This window comes from Dipodomys ordii, unplaced genomic scaffold (genome assembly GCF_000151885.1).
Source record: "Dipodomys ordii isolate 6190 unplaced genomic scaffold, Dord_2.0 Scaffold82, whole genome shotgun sequence".
Lineage (NCBI taxonomy): Eukaryota > Metazoa > Chordata > Mammalia > Rodentia > Heteromyidae > Dipodomys > Dipodomys ordii.
Window position 1 is genome coordinate 536,476 of NW_012267298.1, and position 18,783 is coordinate 555,258.

An 18,783-nucleotide genomic window follows, 5' to 3' on the forward strand; every position below is an offset into this window, starting at 1 on the left:
AGATGAGAGGTGGCTCAGCCTGGGTGGGGGAAGAGGAAGGAGGGGGAGGGGGGGAAGGAGGGGAAAGAGATTGTTAAATGAATGTTATGGTGACAGTCACACAACTTAAACTCAATCCCATTAAACCCAGCACTGAGAAAAGGTATGTTTTATAGCATATAAATGACCCAGCAAGTGAGGGCTGTTTTTAGAGGATAAGGAGGAGAGCACTTCCTCTGGTCACTGAAGGGCAGAGCCACAAGAGTCCTCCCAGGCTCAAAGTCAGCTGGTAACCAAATCCCTATCATTCTTCCCAGGAGTGTTTCTCAACCCTTATCTTAAAGATTATGGCAAAGTAAGAATTCTATTCAAGTCTCAGGAAATCCAGGATCTAAAAAAAAACAGCAATTAGTGGGGTGGGGGCGGCCAGGCAGGAGTGGAAAGCTAGGGGTTAATGAGAGGCTAAGATTAAATAGTAACTGATTTGGGCTGGGAAGGTGGCTCAGTGGTAGAGTGCTCACCTTGCATGCATGAGGCCCTGGGTTCAGTTCCTCAGCACCACATAAGCAGAAAAAGCCAGAAGCAGTACTGTGGCTCAAGTGGTAGAGCACTAGCCTTGAGCTGAGGAGCTGAAGGACAGTGCCCAGGCCCAGAGTTCAGGCCCCACAACTAACTAACTAAATAAATAGTAACTGATAAAGAAGAATATACTGTTACCTGTGTCTGCTTCTTTAGCACCTACCTGAAGTCCTTTTGCCTGTTTGTGATCACTAATAGTCATAAGTAGTTCTAATTAGCTACTTTTATTTTTTTAAGCAGAATGGCTTGAAAACCTGACCAGTCGCGCTCTTGGCTGCAAGCCTGCCAACTGCCCCTGCAAGCCTCCTCTGTTGTCAATTCTAAGATGCCAGAATGACCCAACATCTCACGATCACACATTTTTTAAAATGATCAAATACAGAATTGGTTTAAATACACACACACACACAATTATGCAAAGAACATCTCAAGGATTCTCTGTGACGACGTAAACAGGACAAAGCAGCAGTGCAGTGTTGGGAGGGAGCTTGGGCATGCTTCTGGAATGCCTGCAAACAGTGGTCCTGCAGAGGCAGGGAGGAGGCTGGACTGTCAGGCTCCACGAGGCCTGGCTGGGAGGTGAGGCTCCTTATTATAGCCACCAGGGTGCCCAAGGAAGGCAGAGATGCTGATTAGGCCAGGAAACTGCAAAAGTAGGCTGGGAGTGATGAAATAGCAATATTGGGCTGAAAAGAAAAATAGGATTTTGTTTTGCCCACAGAGAGAAAAACACTCTGATTTTGTACAAAATAAGGAACAGTTAGGAATATGCTACAAAGCAATTAAGAATAAGTGTCATGTAAGGATCAATTACAGGGTTATTAATACCCAGAAGAAGAGGTTAACCATTCACACCCAAGCACACGGCTGGGGTACAGGAACTGCCAGTGTAACCCTAGGGGACTGTAGGTAACATTTGGACCCTGTCCTGAAATTAAAAATAAACCGAACATAGCAGCTTGTTTCCATCTGGCTATTACAGTATTGGCCCTTCTGCTTTTAACAGCAAGCCCCAGGTGAGAATCATAGTGGCTTTTGGACATTGGCAAACAGGCAATACAAGACACAAATCAGTTCCTGCTCAGGAGGATGAGGCGGGAAGATCATGAGTTCCAGGTCAGCCTGGGTTCTGTAGTAAGCGCCTGCCTCAAAAAGGGATTTCCAGCCATCCATCAGACAGTGAAGCTTCATTCACAATGTAACATTTGTACGGTGTCTCAAGAAACGAAAGTCAATTTTCCCAGACTCCAACCTTTCTCCCATCAGATTTGTCACATGTGCTTCTGTCCTGCGTTTTTGCTGAATTTATGTGTGTTCGCATGTGCATGTGTTTGTGATCCTAGGGCTTGAACTCAGGGCCTGGGCACTGTCCCTGAGCTTTTGTGCTGAAGGCTAGTGTTCTACCTCTGAGCCACAGCTCCACTTCCAGCTTTTTTGGTAGTTAATTGGAAATAGGAGTCTTTCCTCCCCCAGCTGGCTCGAAACCACAATCCTCAGATGTCAGCCTTGGGAATAGGTAGGGTTATAGGCATGAGCTACCAGCACATGTCTCTCTTGCTTAATTTTTTGAGTTACTTTAGCCAACCAGCATTGGGGCTTGAACTCAGAACCTCTAGCTCTCTCTTTGCTTTTTTGCTCATGGCTTATATGGTCTATCACTTGAGCCATTTCTCCAGCTCCAGTTTTTTGCTGCTTAACTGGAGAAAAGAGTCTCATAGACTTATCTGCCCAGACTGGCTTTGAGCCTTCATTCTCAGACCTCAGCCTCTTCAGTAGCTAAGATTATAAACATGAGCCACTGGTACCTAGCCCAACTCACTTTAAAAATTTAGCCTCTCCTAAACAACACAAACCATCAGCATGCGTTTAGGAACATTAAAAATCAATATGCAATATTAAAAGTTCAGAAAGTACCTAACACCATCCTGGTTAGGCTACTGGGGTTGGAGCTTGTGCAGTGGAGGCCAAACTGTCCTCATTTACTAAGTCTCTAAGAACTTCCTCCAGGCACTGCCCAGCACTAAAATCAAGAAGTCCCTTGAACCAGGTAGTGGTACATGTCTGAAATCTCAGCACTCAAGAGTAAAGTCAAAGGGATTGCAAGTTTGAGGCCCATGAGGGCTATATAATGAATTGGAGGCCAGCCTGAAGTTTATAACAAGATGTTTTCAGAAAATGAAGGGGAGGAGGGTGGGCATGGGGGCGGGGGGGGGGGGCGGGCTGAGGATAGGAAGGGATGGGAAGGGGAAACAAAGGAGGAGGCAACAATGCTTGATAAAAAATATACTCATTAGGGGCTGGGAAGGTGGCTCAGTGATACAGCGCTTGCCTTGCATGCATGAGGCCCTCAGCACCACATAAGCAAAAAGAAAAAAGCCAGAAGTGGTGCTGTGGCTCAAGTGGTAGAGTGCTAGCCTTGAGCTGAAGTGCTGAGGGACAGCACCCAGGCCCAGAGTTCAGGCCCCACGACCAGAACCCAAAAAAAAGAAAGAAAGAAAGAAATATATTCATTACCTTGCTCATGTAATTGTAACCCCTCTGTACGGTATTTTCACAATAAAAAATAAAAAATGAAGAGAAGGGACATTTGAGCTGGGAGAAGATGGTTCATATCTATAATCCTTGCCGCCCAGGGGTTCTGAGATCTGCAGATTATGGTTCAAAGCCATTTTGGGCAGACAAAGCCAATCAACCAGCAAAAAGTGGAGCTGTGGTCTAAGTGGTAAAGCACTAGCATTGGGTGAAAAAGCCAAGTAAAAATGTGTGGCCTTGAGTTCAAGCCCCAGTACCCCCCCCCACACACACACACATGTCCCTTGAGAAAGAACAGACCCAAGAGTGGCTTGCACTGATCTATGGATCCCTGAGAAGGATAAGCACATGGCTTCCTGAGGCTCCAGGGCCATCTGCCATGGGCCATGCTCCCTGAGATCACCCAGACATACCTGCCACCCACCCCAGCCTCCATATGCCTCACTGAAGCAGGTGATGGCCTCCTGCCAGTTGTGGGCACATTGGAAGGGGAAGCCAGCGCTTGACACCCTGGAATACTTGCAATCTACACATCCATCTTCTTGTGGGTCTATGTTTGCCTTTGAGGCAATGTATGTCTCAAACGCAGCTATGACCTAGCCAAAGAAAACAAGCTTGACAGTGTACTGGAGTTAACCGTGAGCTGACAGCTGGCTGGTGGTTTATGATTCACCCAAATGGACAGGGAAACCAGGCATACCTCGAGAGGCTGCCACTGAGGATGCGCATCAAGTCACCAAGGGGGACTGGGAGGGGCTGCTCCCTGTGCATGATGGGATTGCAACAGGATTTTAGCTCAGCTCTCAGCTCTGCCAAGATGCTTGTGGTGGCAGCCAGGGGGAGGGTTCTGGAAGTCAAGCATCCTTCAGCATTTTTTCCAGAAGATTTCAAGTGCCAGTTTCACTTTTTCGTATTAAGGGTGGCCTGAAGCGGCCTTCTTCTCCACACCTCAGTCCCTTCACTGTGGACAGGGAGGTTGAGCTCTTCATGCCTCACCTCCTAGAGCAGAATCCAGATGAAATGAGACAGACAGACAGAAAGAAAGAAAGAGAGAGAGAGAAAACACTGTGGGACACAGTGGGGGCCTCAGTGAAAAGACCCCAGTGCTAATAGGCTAGGGTCTGGCAGTGAGCTGCAGTACATCAATCCCTGACCAGTGCTAATAGGCTAGGGTCTGGCAGTGAGCTGCAGTACATCAATCCCTGACCTGTTGCCACTCCCTGCAGGTGTAGTCCCATTGCAGGGGATGTGAATGTGTGGTGACGATTACATAATTTCATCAAGTACTAACCAGGTACTTGGGGATGGGGAGGGAGCGATCGAGACTGAGATGGGGTAATATATGCCCTCCACACCATTCAAATGATTTCCTGTGTGCCCAGGGTTGTGATATTGCCAAGCGGTGCATCTTTAAGAGGTGGAGCCTTAGGGCCTGACATGGTGGAACTCACCTATAATCCCAGCCCTTGGGAGGCTGAGGCAGGAAGATCTTGAGTTAAAGCAAGCTGGGGCTAGTAGTAAGATTCTGTCTCCATAAAAAGTAGTGGGTGGGGCCTGGATCCTAGAGGGAGGTCTTTAGGTGAAATGAGATTATCCTTGAAAGGCATTGTGGGCCCCTCACCCCTCTCTGGTTTGAATATGTGACTGTTTTAAAACACACACGTGCTCTACAGCCCACAGGGAAAGAAAGCCAAGGGAAGAGGGCTCTCAACAGCGCCTGCGCCACTCTCAGCCACTAACTGTGAGCCAAATCTCTTTTTCTTCTAAAGTTAGCCCACCTTCAGCATTTGATTATATAAAGGAAAACTAATGCACAGGATAATTATTTTTCTAACATACATCTTTACAATTGAGCTGGTCTTCTTCAAGATCATTACAGAGGGTGAAATTATATTTCCAGATGGATACAAGGCTTCAGGATAAAGTAGTAACGAATTTATTAGCCAAAGACCTTGAGCTGGGCAATGAAAAGGGGACCAGTGTGGACTGGTGAAAGAGATGCAAAGACGTCCTCCCAGATGACCAGCATAAGCAAAGGCCCAGAGGCTGGACCTTGGAAGAGCAAGATGAAGAATCTAGTGAAGATCAGACAAATGAGAACACAAGCTCCTATTGGAGACCCAGCCAGACAGAGGGGCTCAAGGATGCCAGGCCAGCATTCAAGGTCTGTAGGAAATACTAGAAAGGTTAGTGCCAGCTAGTGCAATGAAGGGACAGGGGTGTAGCTTAAATGGTAGAACAAGCAAGCTGAGGCCTATAAACCCAATACTGCAAAGAAACAAAACGAACAGATAAACCACAATAATGATGACAACACTAGAGCTAAGCATGAATGGCACTCCTATAATCTAAGGAAGGAGGAGGTAGAGACAGGAGGATGATGAGTTTGAGGCCAGCTGGGGCAAAGTTAGTATGACCCTCTCAAAAACAAAACAAAAATGGGGCTAGGAAGCTGGTTCAGTGGTAGAGCGCTTGCCTTGCAAGTATGAGACCCTGGGTTCGATTCCTCAGCACCACATAAACAGAAAAAGCCAGAAGTGGCGCTGTGGCTCAAGTGGTAAAGTGCTAGCCTTGATCTGAATAGCTGAGGGACAGTGCCCAGGCTCAGAGTTCAGACCCCACAACCGACCAAAAAAAGAAATAAAAACAAAAGGACTTGGGATGTAGCTCGAGTGGTAGACTGGTAAGTGGGAGGCTACAGATGGTTCAATCCCTAGGACTGCAGAAAAGGAAGGGAACGGAAGGGAAGGGAAGGGGAAATAAAAGAAAAAGTAAAATTTCCAAGGCATACTGAGTATGGCCCGAACGCAAAGCTGTAGAATAATTTGGTCCTTTTCTTTATCAAAGAGGCAAGGAAGCTCCGGGGAGAGCTTCCGCGCTGTGGTAGATGGTGGAGCTTACATCTGTAGCACGCAAGAAAATCAGTCTCTCTCCTTGTAGATGGGTGAGCCAAGAGGTACTGCTGCAGGAGCGCGCTGCAGAAGATGTGCTCTTGCGAGGCTTATCTGCTGTCACCTTATCTGGACAGCTCCTTTCCCCAACAACTACCAAGACAGAACAGGGTTTAAGGACGGCATCATGGGCTAGAGTGTCTCTGGAGTTCTGAGGTGGGCCTGGGATTTAGAGCGAAGTCTCTGACCTCTCCCTGCCTAGCTCCTACCAACTGGAGGCCCAATCACTACACCATGCCCTTATAATTTCTCAGTGGCATGAGCAAGAACTTGGGGTGGTGTTAAGAGTGGACTTCTTGGGAGAAAGCAGGTTTTCTGCCCCTTGGCTGACCCCTTTGACTCTCCTGAACTTTTGAGGCCTAGTGTCTAACTCAGGAGGGATCAGACCTTACCGGGCATCCTGGGGCTAACCTGAAAAACACCCCACACATGTATGGAAAAGTATCTCCTCATTTCCAGAAGATGCCCCAACAGACTTACCAATAAACTCACATCCCACATCTGTGAGCTAGAAGTTTATTCTAATAAATCAATCCAAGCCACCACTTGGGGGTTGCTCTTAGCCTAGATGGGGTGGGAAATTGACTCCAGTTCTCCCTGAAGATGCTGCTGGCCTTGGTCTGGCCCCATCCCCTCTCTCCTGTCCCAAGCAGCCAATGCCTTATCTCAGTACTCTGAATTTAAAGCCCTGCACCCTTGTGGCCCCTTTGGTGATGATCTTCTAGTGGAGCCGTCCCCATGCTTTCAGCCTCCCTTTCCACCTGGCCTCCGTGTACCCCACATCTCCGTCAGTCACTGCTAGATCCCACATCCTCTCATCCCCACGTGACACTTCATGCAGGGGGTCCTAGACTTCCCTCGCCATGCAGGCAGGGATGCCACATGGACAGGGGGCCATCAATGTTTGCTAAGAGAACCCACAAGAGCAGGAAGATGTCTCTTAGCCCTGGGCACCCTCCTGCCCAGCCTTCCCTGTGTCTGTGGTGACTACCCTCTCCAAGTCCAGGGAGAAGCTTAGCCATTCAGGGTTGAAGAGGCTTCTGTAGCATAGGTGGAAAAGAGTGAATCCTCGTTCACTAGGGAAGAGAGGGTGGGAGGGGATCTCCTCATGGAGGGGTAAGGATGATCCAGTCCACAGATCTGTCAAGCCAATCACCAGGTGACATGAATGAAATCACCAAGATCAAGAATGAACCTGTCTTCCATTCGTTTCCAGAAGGTCTCTGCAGTTAGTGAAAATGCAAGCAAAAGCACAAGAAAAACTTCATAAGGGCCAGGAATGACAGCATATGCTTGCAATACTTAGAAGGTGGACGCTCACGGCCTGAAACCAGCCCCGGCAAAAGCCCAAGACCCTGTCTGAACAACAAGCGCCATCCAAAGAACCAGGACACGGCTCGAGAGGCAGAGCACTGGCCTAGCAAGTCTGAGGCCATGAGTTTATTCCCAGTGAAACAAAAAGAAGAAAAGAGAAAAGTTGAGTAAGAATGACAGAGAAAGTTGGCTGGCAGGCATTGCTCTGTGAGCTGAGGAGGCAACACACACTGCAGATTCCCCTTGGTTTGCCACCGGTCACATTGAGCACACACCTCACCTAGTGACACGCCTAGCTTGGCCTGGCCTGCCTTAAAGGTGCTCAGGTCCCTTCCATGGATGGCTCTGCAGTTAGGAAACCTCTTCTATCACAAGGCCTGACTTAGAGTGAAGTGCAGAGTCGCTGACATAATATATTAGGTATAGGGTGCTGGCTTTTCCCTGGCGATCTTGGGGTGGAGTAGGAGCTACCCAGAATCACCGAGGACCCGAGACTGGGACCAAAAAAAGCAGGAATTGAGCCAGGTACCAATGGCTCATGCCTATAATCCTAGTTATTCAGGAGGCTGAGATCTGAGTATCACCGTTTGACGCCATCTCAGGCAGAAAAATAATGTCTGTATGATTCTAGCTCTAATGAACCACCCAAAAGCCAGAAGTAAATCTGTAGCTCAAATGATAGAGCTCTAGCTGTGAGCAAAAAAATCTCAGGGACAATGCTCAAGCACAGAGTTCAAGCCCCAGGACTAGCAACCCCCTGCCCACCTCTCCCCTCCCCGCCCCCCACCCTCGCTAAAAAAGCAATCATTGAAAAACTGAAGTGTAGCCTTCACTGATTGCATATCACTTGTACAACATTGTCAAGAAATTCTCTCTTAGTGGACCCATGAAGCCCAGGACTGTCTGTATTTGACTCTACCTCTGCTGGACACTGACCAAGGCCCGGGCTATGGCAGGGATCCTGTCCTTGGAGGCCTCGCACGCTAGTGGGAAGCTGAGCCTCGTCTTACCGAAGGCCCAGAAAGATTATTTCCAGGGCCTGACACAGTTCACAGAGATGCCATCTTTTTTGCTCTGCTGGGGAAAGGCAATGACGGCTTTGGGACCTCAAACTGGTTCCTGGCAGGAGTGGGGGGGGTGAGAGTGGGGGGAGCGGGGGAGGTGTTCCTGTTGTTCAGACTAGATAATGGGGCTCTGAACCAGAACAGCGAAGAGCCAAGACAGAACCTCAGCCCTCGTGGCCCCAGGATCCAGGTGCTCATTTCCCAACAACCAGGAGCTTTCCTGTTAAAAGTGCCAGCTCCCCACGACTCCTTGAATGGGGACCAGAGCAGCTGTTTGAGTCTCTATTGCAGTCACATTGCCCAACCAGCTCAGTTACCCCGCAGAACCAACCCACTTCCCAAACGCAAATCCCCACCTCAGGAACCGGTTCCAGGGAAACCAACACCCAGACAAACCGATCTCAACACAGCTACTGATCCATCAGGGAGGCCACAGGAGGTTATGGGCTAGCCTGGGAACCACTGTGCTGGCCATCATGCACCCAAGGGAATGCATCCCAAAGATGGCTTCCTGATGGCTGTCTAGGCCACCGCTGCCCCTGGGAGAGTGGGACCTCAGGATTTCCTGGCTGGAAAAGTTTTCCATCTTTTTGACATTTCTATCTGGTTCATGACAGCCATTCTCTTCGGAAGTTCCTTCGGGGATGGGTCCCCATTTCCTCTCTCTTTTTCCTCCCTGGAGCTGTGTTCTTGCCAGGAAAGAAAGCTGCAAGGGAACAGAAGCATCTGGTTTCCCTATTAAGCCTGCCGCCCACGTGTTGGGGCAGCCAGGGGAAAGTATTCAAATAAGGACAACGGAAATACACTCACACAGCGCCAGCCTTTTCAACCAAGTTATTTAAAGGCAACCAAAACAATGGGTGCTCCTTGCCTCCGGTTATTAAACCTTTGGACTATTAAGAATGAGTATATCGGAGCCAGGTGCTGGTGGCACACGCCTGAACTCCTAGCTGCTAAGAAGACTAAGATCGGAGGATCATGGTTCAAATACAGCCCAGGCAGGAAAGTCTATGAGACTCTTATCTCTAATTAATCACCAGAAAATTGGAAGTGGAGCTGTGGCTCAAAGTGGTAGAGCGCTAGCTTTGAGCAGAAAAGCTCAGAGACATTGCCCAGGCCTGAGTTCAAGGCCCAGAACCAACAACAACAGAAAAAAAGAATGAGTATCTAGGACCAGCCACTGGCACCTCATGCCTGTAACCCGAGCTCCTTAGGGGAGCCTGAGATCTGAGGAACACAGTTTGAAGCCAGCCCAGGAAGCGAAGTCCAGGAGAAAATTCTCTCCAATTAACCACCAAAAAAGCCAGAAGTGGAGCTGTGGCTCAAGTGGTAGAGTGCCAGCCTTGAGGAGAAAAACCTCAGAGACCATCCAGATCCTGAGTTCAAGCTCCAGCATCATCAATCAATCAATCAACACCTGGAGTTAACCGTGACCTTTACAACCTTGGGTTAGGCAAAGGTTTCTTAGATGTGATTCTAAAAGGATAACTCAGAAAATAAATAAATGGATAAACTGAATGCCATGGAAATGAAAGAACTTTTGCTATTAGAAGACACTGCTAGGAGTCAAGATAGCCACAGATTGGGAGAAAAGATTTGCAAGTCACAAACTCTGATAAAGGGTTTATATTCCAGGACAAAGAATGGGTATAGCAGTGGATCATATGTCTGGCATCTGTGAGTCCCTGGGTTTGATTCCCTCCTACCATTCAAAAAAGGGAGGGAATATCTAGAATATGAAAAGAGCTCTTGGAACTCATTAATAAGAAAGAAGTTATTAAAACGGACACAATATTTGAACAGATACACCACCAAAGATACACACATGCTAAGTAAGCACATGAGAAGATAGTGTCATCCATCCTTGGGGAAATATAAGGTAAATTGTAAGGTATATTAAGTAGGTAGGTTTCATTAGGTAGCCGATGAAGAGAACACCCCTGCTACTCAGGCAGAGAAAGAAGTTTATTTACCCAACTGTTGCCCCACTGTGCACAGTGGAGAGGCATGGTTGAAAAAGGGGCGACCCACCCCCTAGGACTTCTCTAGGCCAGGGATGGGAAGAGGGTGGCCAGGTGGGGGAAAGGTGTGGCCCCACTGGATCCAGATGAGACCTCACTGTCCTCCAGTGCCCAGATTTATTCATGAGGCTTCGCAGCTTTTTTTTTTTTTAATAACTGCCATGATCTGGGAATCACCTGTTATCTACCACTTGATGACTGGAGGAACTCACTGTCTGGGCCTTCTGGGCGGTGGCAAAGGACACTCGGTGCCCACTGGGGGGAATCCGGAAGTGACATCACTGTGGGCTGGCTGTCCAACCTCAATGCCCCAGAACCCTGGAGTGGAGGGGCAGTAGGTGGGGCTCTGGAGCCTGGGTGTGAGTGCATGCCCTTGACTTTCACCTGGCACAAGAGCAAGAAGATCTCAGCCTCTCCATCACCTCCTCTGGGATCTTCCTGGATCCTGGCCCAGCCACCAGATCTCAAGTCTGTCTCATTTTCAAGATGGCAGCCTCCTTCTTCGTAAATGTCACCAGCACCCAGCACTCAATAGATGTTCAACATGCATTTACCAATCAATTCAAGTACTCACTGTGAGCTGGGTAAATGACAGCCCATCTGATTTTCTAAACATCCCTGCAACATGGATGCCATCATCTCCATCATCATCATCATCATCATCATCATCATCATCATTATTATTATTTGGTAGTACTGGGAAATGAGCTCAGGGCCTTGCAGTTTGCTAGGCAGGTCCTCTACCCCTTGTTCTATACCTCCAGCCCCTTATTGCTTTAGTTTACTTTCCAGATAGAGTCTCTCTAAGGGCCAGCCTCAGACCTCCATCTTCCTGTTTGTACCTTCCACCTAGCTGGGTTGACAGAGTCACACTACCATACCTGGCTCATCGGTTGAACTGAGGGTCTTGCTAACATTTGGCCCAAGACGACCTTGAATCAAATCCCTTCTGAGTAGCTTGGATTACGGTCTGAGCCACCTGTTCTGAGCCCTCCTCATTCCCATTATAGAGATGAGCAAAGTGAACCTGACATGACTTATGCTGTCCAGAGACAGATGACTTTTGGAAGTGGGCACTGGAACTTGCTCCTGGCTTGGTAAGCTCCCAAGGCCCACAGCTTGCTGCCCCATTGGATATCTCAGCCTCTGGCGAGAGGCTAGCCTCCCCTGTGTTCCCTGGGCATGGTGAGCATCAGCAGGGCTGGGTCTGGGCCGGGCAGGGAGCCTCTGGACCCCATGCAGGCTGGGCTGTCTGATTTGGGGTGTGCCAGCAGCCTGCAAGCCAGCTTGGGCCTCCTGCAGGCTCCCATGGAGATCAGCATTTTGGAGGAGGTGTCTGATGCCACTTTCCTGGTTGACAGGGTGACGACTCCACTCGCCCTTCTAGGAGGCCTCCAGCCTTAGCCCTGAGTTACGCAGGGGAAGTCAGAGCTCATAATTGCTGGGCCAATCAATCCACATGTGGCAAGGCACCACAGGCTGTTTTTCTTCGCACAAGGTAGGGCTGGGGTGAGAGCCCTCCCTACTGCGGCCTGGCCTATCTATGCTGTAGCTGGGAGCCGGGCACCGTGCACCCCCATGGAGAAGCAGGAAGATGCATGAGCTGCCTGGGTCCAGTCTCACAGTTCTGAGGCCAGAAGTGCGGGTCAAGGGCAGCAGGGCTGTGCTCTCTCCAAAGAGATCTCTGGAACATTCCTCTTAGTCTCTTCCAGCTTCTGGTGGCCACCATGTTTCCCTTGGCTTGTGGTGACATCACTCCAGTCTCTACTTCCCTCTTCACAGGTCCTTCTCGGTATTAAAACAAAGGACTTAAGACCTATCTAGACAGCCCAAGAGCCTTACCTTGATACCACTGCAACTGACCCTTTTCCTAGCTAGATCTGGTCTCGGCCACAGGTGGCTGGTGGACAAATACTTTTGCCCATTGCACCTCGACACTGCCTCTGTCAGGGCTACACTAGTGGGTGCTTCTCACACCCACTCCTCCATACACCACCACCCCCAGCTCTCCTGGTCAGGCTCTCTGCTCTTTAGCTGGGATGGGGCGGTCATCTCCTCCGCTGCCCCAGTCCCTCTGCCCTCCCTCCCAGCTCCTCCCCCCTCCCTCCACTGCTCCACAGTGATGATTCGAATCCTCCAATCATTTGCTTTAGATTCTCCTAAAGCCAAGTCCGGCTTCTTGGGTAAAATGTTTGGAACCCTGTGCTACTGCCCAGCTGCTGGTCAAGATTTCTGCCCATGCCCCCACTCAGAAGGCCTGAGGAGAGACTGTGTGTTCTCCTGCTCTGAAACTGCTGTTTTCTGATACCTTCTGTGTAGTGCACAGCTCACAGGCCCAAATTTCGAGGCCTTCTCTAGCCTCATTGTGGGTCCTAACAAAGCCACAGAGCTTGTTACCCATCAATATTCTTCAATGCCACGCCCAGGGGCTTGCCCAATAAACACACAGCTTCTTGGGAACCAGGCTGGCACATTCTTTGCCTTTGTGGCTACCATCACACCCAGCCCAAAGCTTAGCACACAGTAGATGCTGAATAAGGCTTATTCTGTCCGTAGCTTCTCTCTATCAATCTGTGTCTCTGTGTCTGTGTCTGTTTCTCTCTCTCCCTCTGTCTCTTTCTTTCCTTTTCACTCTTTCTTCATATCTTTAACGTGTGGGAGCCAAGCTTCTGAGTACATAGCACAGTAGAGTTTAAGTGCCTGGCATTACTCATTCTCTGAACAACTTGGAAAGATTATTAATTTTATTTTAGAACCTCTGTTTCCTCCTCTGAAAACAGGACTCATTTTGCTCTCTCTCAATAATGACAACGTAGACAGCTACTATTTTCCCCAGTGTTCCAATTGCTAGGCACGAACCTAACAAACACAGGCCCACACAAACCCCTAAACACAAATGTCCATAGCAGCATCATTTATAATGGGTAAAAAGGGAAAATACTAGGGGGAGGAAACAAAAGTGTAACTTCTCTGAACATTTAAAATACTATTTATCTCAATGAATTCCAGGAAACAGAAACATGGGGTTTTGTTGTTATTGTGGTTATTGGTGGTAAGGGTGTTTGGGTTTTTTTTTTCAAGAGGGGCAAAGGGGGTGCAGAAAGTGAGGGAGGAAAGATAAACAAATGCAATTCTGCTATTCAACACATACTATGTGGAAAATCAACTAATTTGCGGGCGGGGATGGGAGGGGGAAACTAGGGAAAGTGAAGGAAGGGTCACATCATCCAAAACAAGAAGTGAACCGATTACCTGACTTGCACGATGGTAATTCCTCTGTACAATACCTTAATGATAACAATAGAGTTTTATTTTTTATAAAAGATGAAAAAAACCAAGTATCTATAACAAATGAATGGACAAACAACTACAAGACACCATAGAAAAATTCGGGGCGGGGGCTGGGAAGGTGGCTCAGTGGTAGAGCAGTTGCCTCACATGCATGAGGCCCTGGGTTCGATTCCTCAGCACCACATAAACAGAAAAGGCTGGAAGTGGCACTGTGGCTCAAGTGGTAGAGCGCTAGCCTTGAGCTGAAGAGCTGAGAGACAGCACCCAGGCCCAGAGTTCAGGCCCCATGACCGGACCCCCCCAAAAAAAAGAAAGAAAAAGTCAGCCTATGAAAGTGAATGAAGTATTGTCAAATGCTACAACAGGGATGAACCTTGAAAAGACAATGCTGTGTGTAAGCAGCCATCTGCAGGCACGCATGCTGCATGCTTACCCACGATGCGTCCAGATTCGACCAATGGGAGAGTCAGAAAACCAAGGAGTGATTTCCATCTTCAGGCTTAAGCTGTAGAAGATGAAGGGCTGGGCTTCACTTCTCACTGACCAATGAGAGGCTAGCCCTGGGGAGGTGCTAGCCCTGGGGAGGTGCTAGAGCAATATTTGTGCATGAGAGAATGAAGGAAGGAAGCCAGAAAAGGGAGTCAAAGGAAGAATGAAAATCTTTTTGTTGTTGTTGTTTTGTTTTTGGGGGTCGTGGGACCTGTACTCTGGGCCTGGGCGCTGTCCCAGCTCTTCAGCTCAAGGCTAGCGATCTACCACTTGAGCCACAGCGCCACTTCCGGCTTTTTTTCTTTTTACTTATGTGGTGCTGGGGAATCGAACTCAGGGCCTCATGCATGCAAGGCAAACACTGTACTACTGAGTCACCTTCCCAGCCCCAGAATGCAAATCATTTTATGCATCTAACTGCTTGTCTGAAATCCCCTGCTGCTGTGGCCCCTTAGCTCAACCTCCTCCCTCTCCCTCCCAATCTCCATCTACTTCTCTGCTTTTTGGGGGGGGCGGGCAGGGAGTGAGGGGTGTTTGGGGAATGGGACCAAGTGTCTCCTGCATAGTGCAAGCACTCCCCCTGAGCTGTGCCCTCACCCTGGCAGCCCCCCCAGCCCCACCCCCACCACTGCCCCTCACCTTCGCTCACCAGCTGCTCCTGAAGCTTCACTGTGTGTAAAATGCTGCGTCTTTGGCTGGGAAGGTGGCTCAGTGGTAGAGCACTTGCCTCGCATGCATGAGGCCCTGAGTTTGATTCCTCAGCACCACATAAGCAAAAAGAAAAAAGCTGGAAGTGGTGTTGTGGCTCAAGTGGTAGAGCGCTAGCCTTGAGCTGGAGGAGCTGTGGGACAGTGCCTAGGCCGAGTTCAGGCACCATGACTGACAAAAAAAAAAATTAAATCTAATCTCCACATATGAGAAAAAAGAATGCTGTGTCTTCAACTTCAAGTCCCGCAGGGTCTGCGGAGCCCAGTCTGTATGTCTTACTCTGACAAATCATGTGAAAAGCAGCCCACCGGGCCTCCTCCCTGGCCCTTAAACCACACTGCCTCAGGAACCCATGTGCTTTCTGCAGGAGGCTTTCCCTCATTCCCCCTGGATAACCAGCTGACGTGGTATGAGCCTCCTGGCCTCTGCTCCTCGGTCTCCATGCTGCCGGCCTCCTCAGCTAGTGTCCTTTTGTGCACGGCATCGGCGGCCCTGACCACATCCGGTCTCAGCTCAGTGCTAGGCAGGCAGGAGCTCTCAAAAGCTTAGGCCACTGTGTGGATGGGTCTGGCCCATGGCTGATGAGGTACCCGGGCCCTGGCTCTGTGGTGCTGTTAACCTGGCAATAGCCAGGCAAGCTCCTGAAGCAGAGCCAGCTAACTGACCACGGGCACCAAGCAGGACATCAAGCAGGACCGGCTGAGATCAGCAGCAGCAGAGATGCCCAGCTGAGCCCCACCCCTTCTGCTGACTCACAGAACTGGGAGCTAAGAAAATGCTAGCTGCTGAAGCCACTCATTTTTGGGGTGGTTTCTTAAGCAATGAATGCCTCATTGATGCAGTTGTCATCTGCTCTGAGGAAGGACTTGCAAACCAGGAAGAGCTGTCATCTCTCTCCTAATCCAGGCCGGTCAAGGCTGAGTAATGGACCAGCCCAGTGCCGGTCGACAGAAAGGCCACATAAGCCACAAAGGTGGCTCTCAGCTGTCGAATGCCGAATCTGAAAAGCACCAAAGAAATGGGGGAAGTTCCTTCTCACAGCTTCTGAGCGCCCCTGCCTACCCAGCACCAGAGTGGGTTTTAATGTCAGGAGGAAAATGAAAAAACAAAAACGAGGGAGTCAGGGTTCCAGAGGCCTCTGCGAGGTCACATGTCTCCAATGAGCTAAACACCTCCCGCCGCGCGCTCATTCATCTCATTTGCTACAGGTGAAAGAAGATTCCGTTCTCCTTTCACGGGTCATGCCTAGCAGTCATCTGGAAAAGCTCTGAAGGCATCTCCGATCCATCCGTTTGTATATCCACTCGACTGAGCCATGAAGTGACCAGATATTTAGTCAAACCTAATTCTGGTCCTTTTGATATGAGTGTTTTGTAGAGTGTCATGTTGACTCATCAGGCAGGCAAAGCTGGTTGCCCTCAGAGGGCGGTAAGGACCTCGTTTAATCAGCAAGGTCCTGACCAGAGCAGAGGCTGGCTGCCCCCCCCCCAGGCTGGGGGGCGGGGGGAGTGTCTGCCTCCCACCTGCCAGCTTCAAGCTGGGGTATCATTTTTTTTCCTGACTTCAGTCTCAGATGGAGCCATAAACTTTTTCTGGGTTCCAGCCTGCCAGCCTTCATACTGGGGCGACACCTCCCACTCTCCTGCATCTCAGCATGTTCTGTTGGCCTGGGGCTCCACTTCGCAAATATGAGGACTCTGAGTTCAAATCCCAGGATGGCCAAAAAGAAGAACAAGTGGGAGAAGCTCAGTTAAAAACGCCTTTTGAAATCTTGTCATGTCCATTTCTCTCTTTTCTGAGCAGGATGGGAGACAAAGTTCTGTGTAGTTGAGTCTGGCCTGGCCTCCAACAAGAACTCCTCCCCACTTAGCCCCGCAGGGATCCCAGCCAGCCACCAGGCCTGTTATGTCTACTTCTCTTCTGTCCTTTGGCCATCTCTGCAGGAAAGCTGGGCTCAAAGGGGAGGATAGGCACCAGGCAGAATTTGGGATCCACCTCCAGCCCTTCCTGCCCAATGGTAGAGTGGGGGCCATCTCCAATCTCAGAGAAACAGCAGAATAGGCTGCGGAGCGCCAGCCTCCTCCCTCCCTTTCTCTCTCGGTCCCATGCAAGGACAGTTTGGCCCCGGCTTTTCAACAACCACTGCCTCTCCCTGCAGTTCCCACCCCAGGTGAATCCCACTTTAGCCTTTGAGTTCACTCTAGGGGCTCAGCTGGGCCGGCTGACCCCGGGAAGCCTGGGAAGAAAAGCACCACCTGCACTGGGGAATTGCTTCCTAGTAAGCAATAGGAAAACTCAGCAGGAGGTGCTGGCGCCACCTGATCTCTGAGGGGGGGAGGGTGTCTCTTCCCCACAGCACTCACCTGAGGGGCAGATTGTTGATGGCTTCACTTTTGGTGCTCAGCACGGAGCAGGTGCACACGAAAGGTGTATTGAGTGACAACTGGGGCCAGTGTGTGAGGCCTGGTCCTGGACTCTGTTCCTGGCTGGGCCAGCCCTTCTCCCCGTCTGCCTGGAGCACACGGCGCTGGTGTGGATGTGGGAAGCCTGGGGCCCAGGGATAGGAAATCATTGGAAAGCCCCTACTCTCACGCAGCTTTGTAGCCCTGTGGTCTCTGTTATCAGGTTACCCAAGCCAGAAAGCCTACTGGTAACAGAAAGGAAGGGTGTGGCTGTGTTCTGATAAAGCTTTATTGACAGCCTCAGGCAGTGGGCCAGTTTGCTGATTGCTGGTGTAGTGAATGAGAGAGCAGAAAGATGCTTCCCAACAGCTGCAGGGCCCAATCATCCACAGGTTCAGATTTAATTTCTTTTTGTTCTGGAGGTTGGAAGTCCCCACACAGGTCTTGCTTGGGGAAGACATCGAGGACTGTTTTCCTGCACCCCTTGGCTAGTGGTTCGTCCTCTACCAGCTGAGTCGATCTCTGTAACCACCTCCAGTGTCCAGCACCAGGTCTGAAAGCCAAGCAGATCTCTGTTCCCACCTCCAATAGCCAGAGTCCAGCACCAGGTCTGAAAGCTACGCCATGTTGGCCACTGTACCTGCACCAAGCCACCCACGACGGGCCAGGTAACAGTACAACTGCCAGCTGATCCCCGCCCAAACCGCTGACTTGAGAGCTGGTAAATAACCGATGTCTCAAGCCACAAAACTATGCAGTGGTCGTTGATAGTAAAACAACAGATAGGGGAACAGACACCGCAGCACCGTTGGTGATGCGCCCACTTCTGTTTCTGTCTTGAGAGTGACGTGATCACTGGAGCTACAGCAGCTACTTTGCAACCTTGAAAGAAACACCAACAGAATCTTGGTGATTCGCTTCACCAAACACAAGCAAAAATGAACAACAACAACAGAAACCACCAAGAGCTCTTGCTCAAGTTTTAATTTCTTTTTGCCTTTTTCTTTTAGAGACAGGCTCTGGCTATAAGCTGGTGTCAAATTCACCATCTTCTTGCCACCATGTTCTCAGTGCTGGGCTTATAGACATGCGCTACCATCTACAGCTCTTGAATTTCTTTTAGGTGGGAACATTGTAAATAATAATATTTATTATAATACTAATATGAATCCAGTTACTTGCCGGCAAGTATGAAGAAGTCTCATTCAAGATGCTGAGATGTGAGGATCATGGTTCGAAGCCAGCCTGTGCAGGAAAGTTCAAGAGATTCTTATCTCCAAGGAAGCAGCAAAGAGCCGGAAGTGGGGCTGGGGTTCAAATGCTAGTGCCCTAACCTTGAGCACAAAAACCCAGGGACAGCACCGAAGTTCTGAGTTCAAGTATTAGTACTGACACCCACAGAAAGGCAAATGGTGTTCCGTGGATTTTGCGGGGGGGGGGGTGTCTGCTCCTT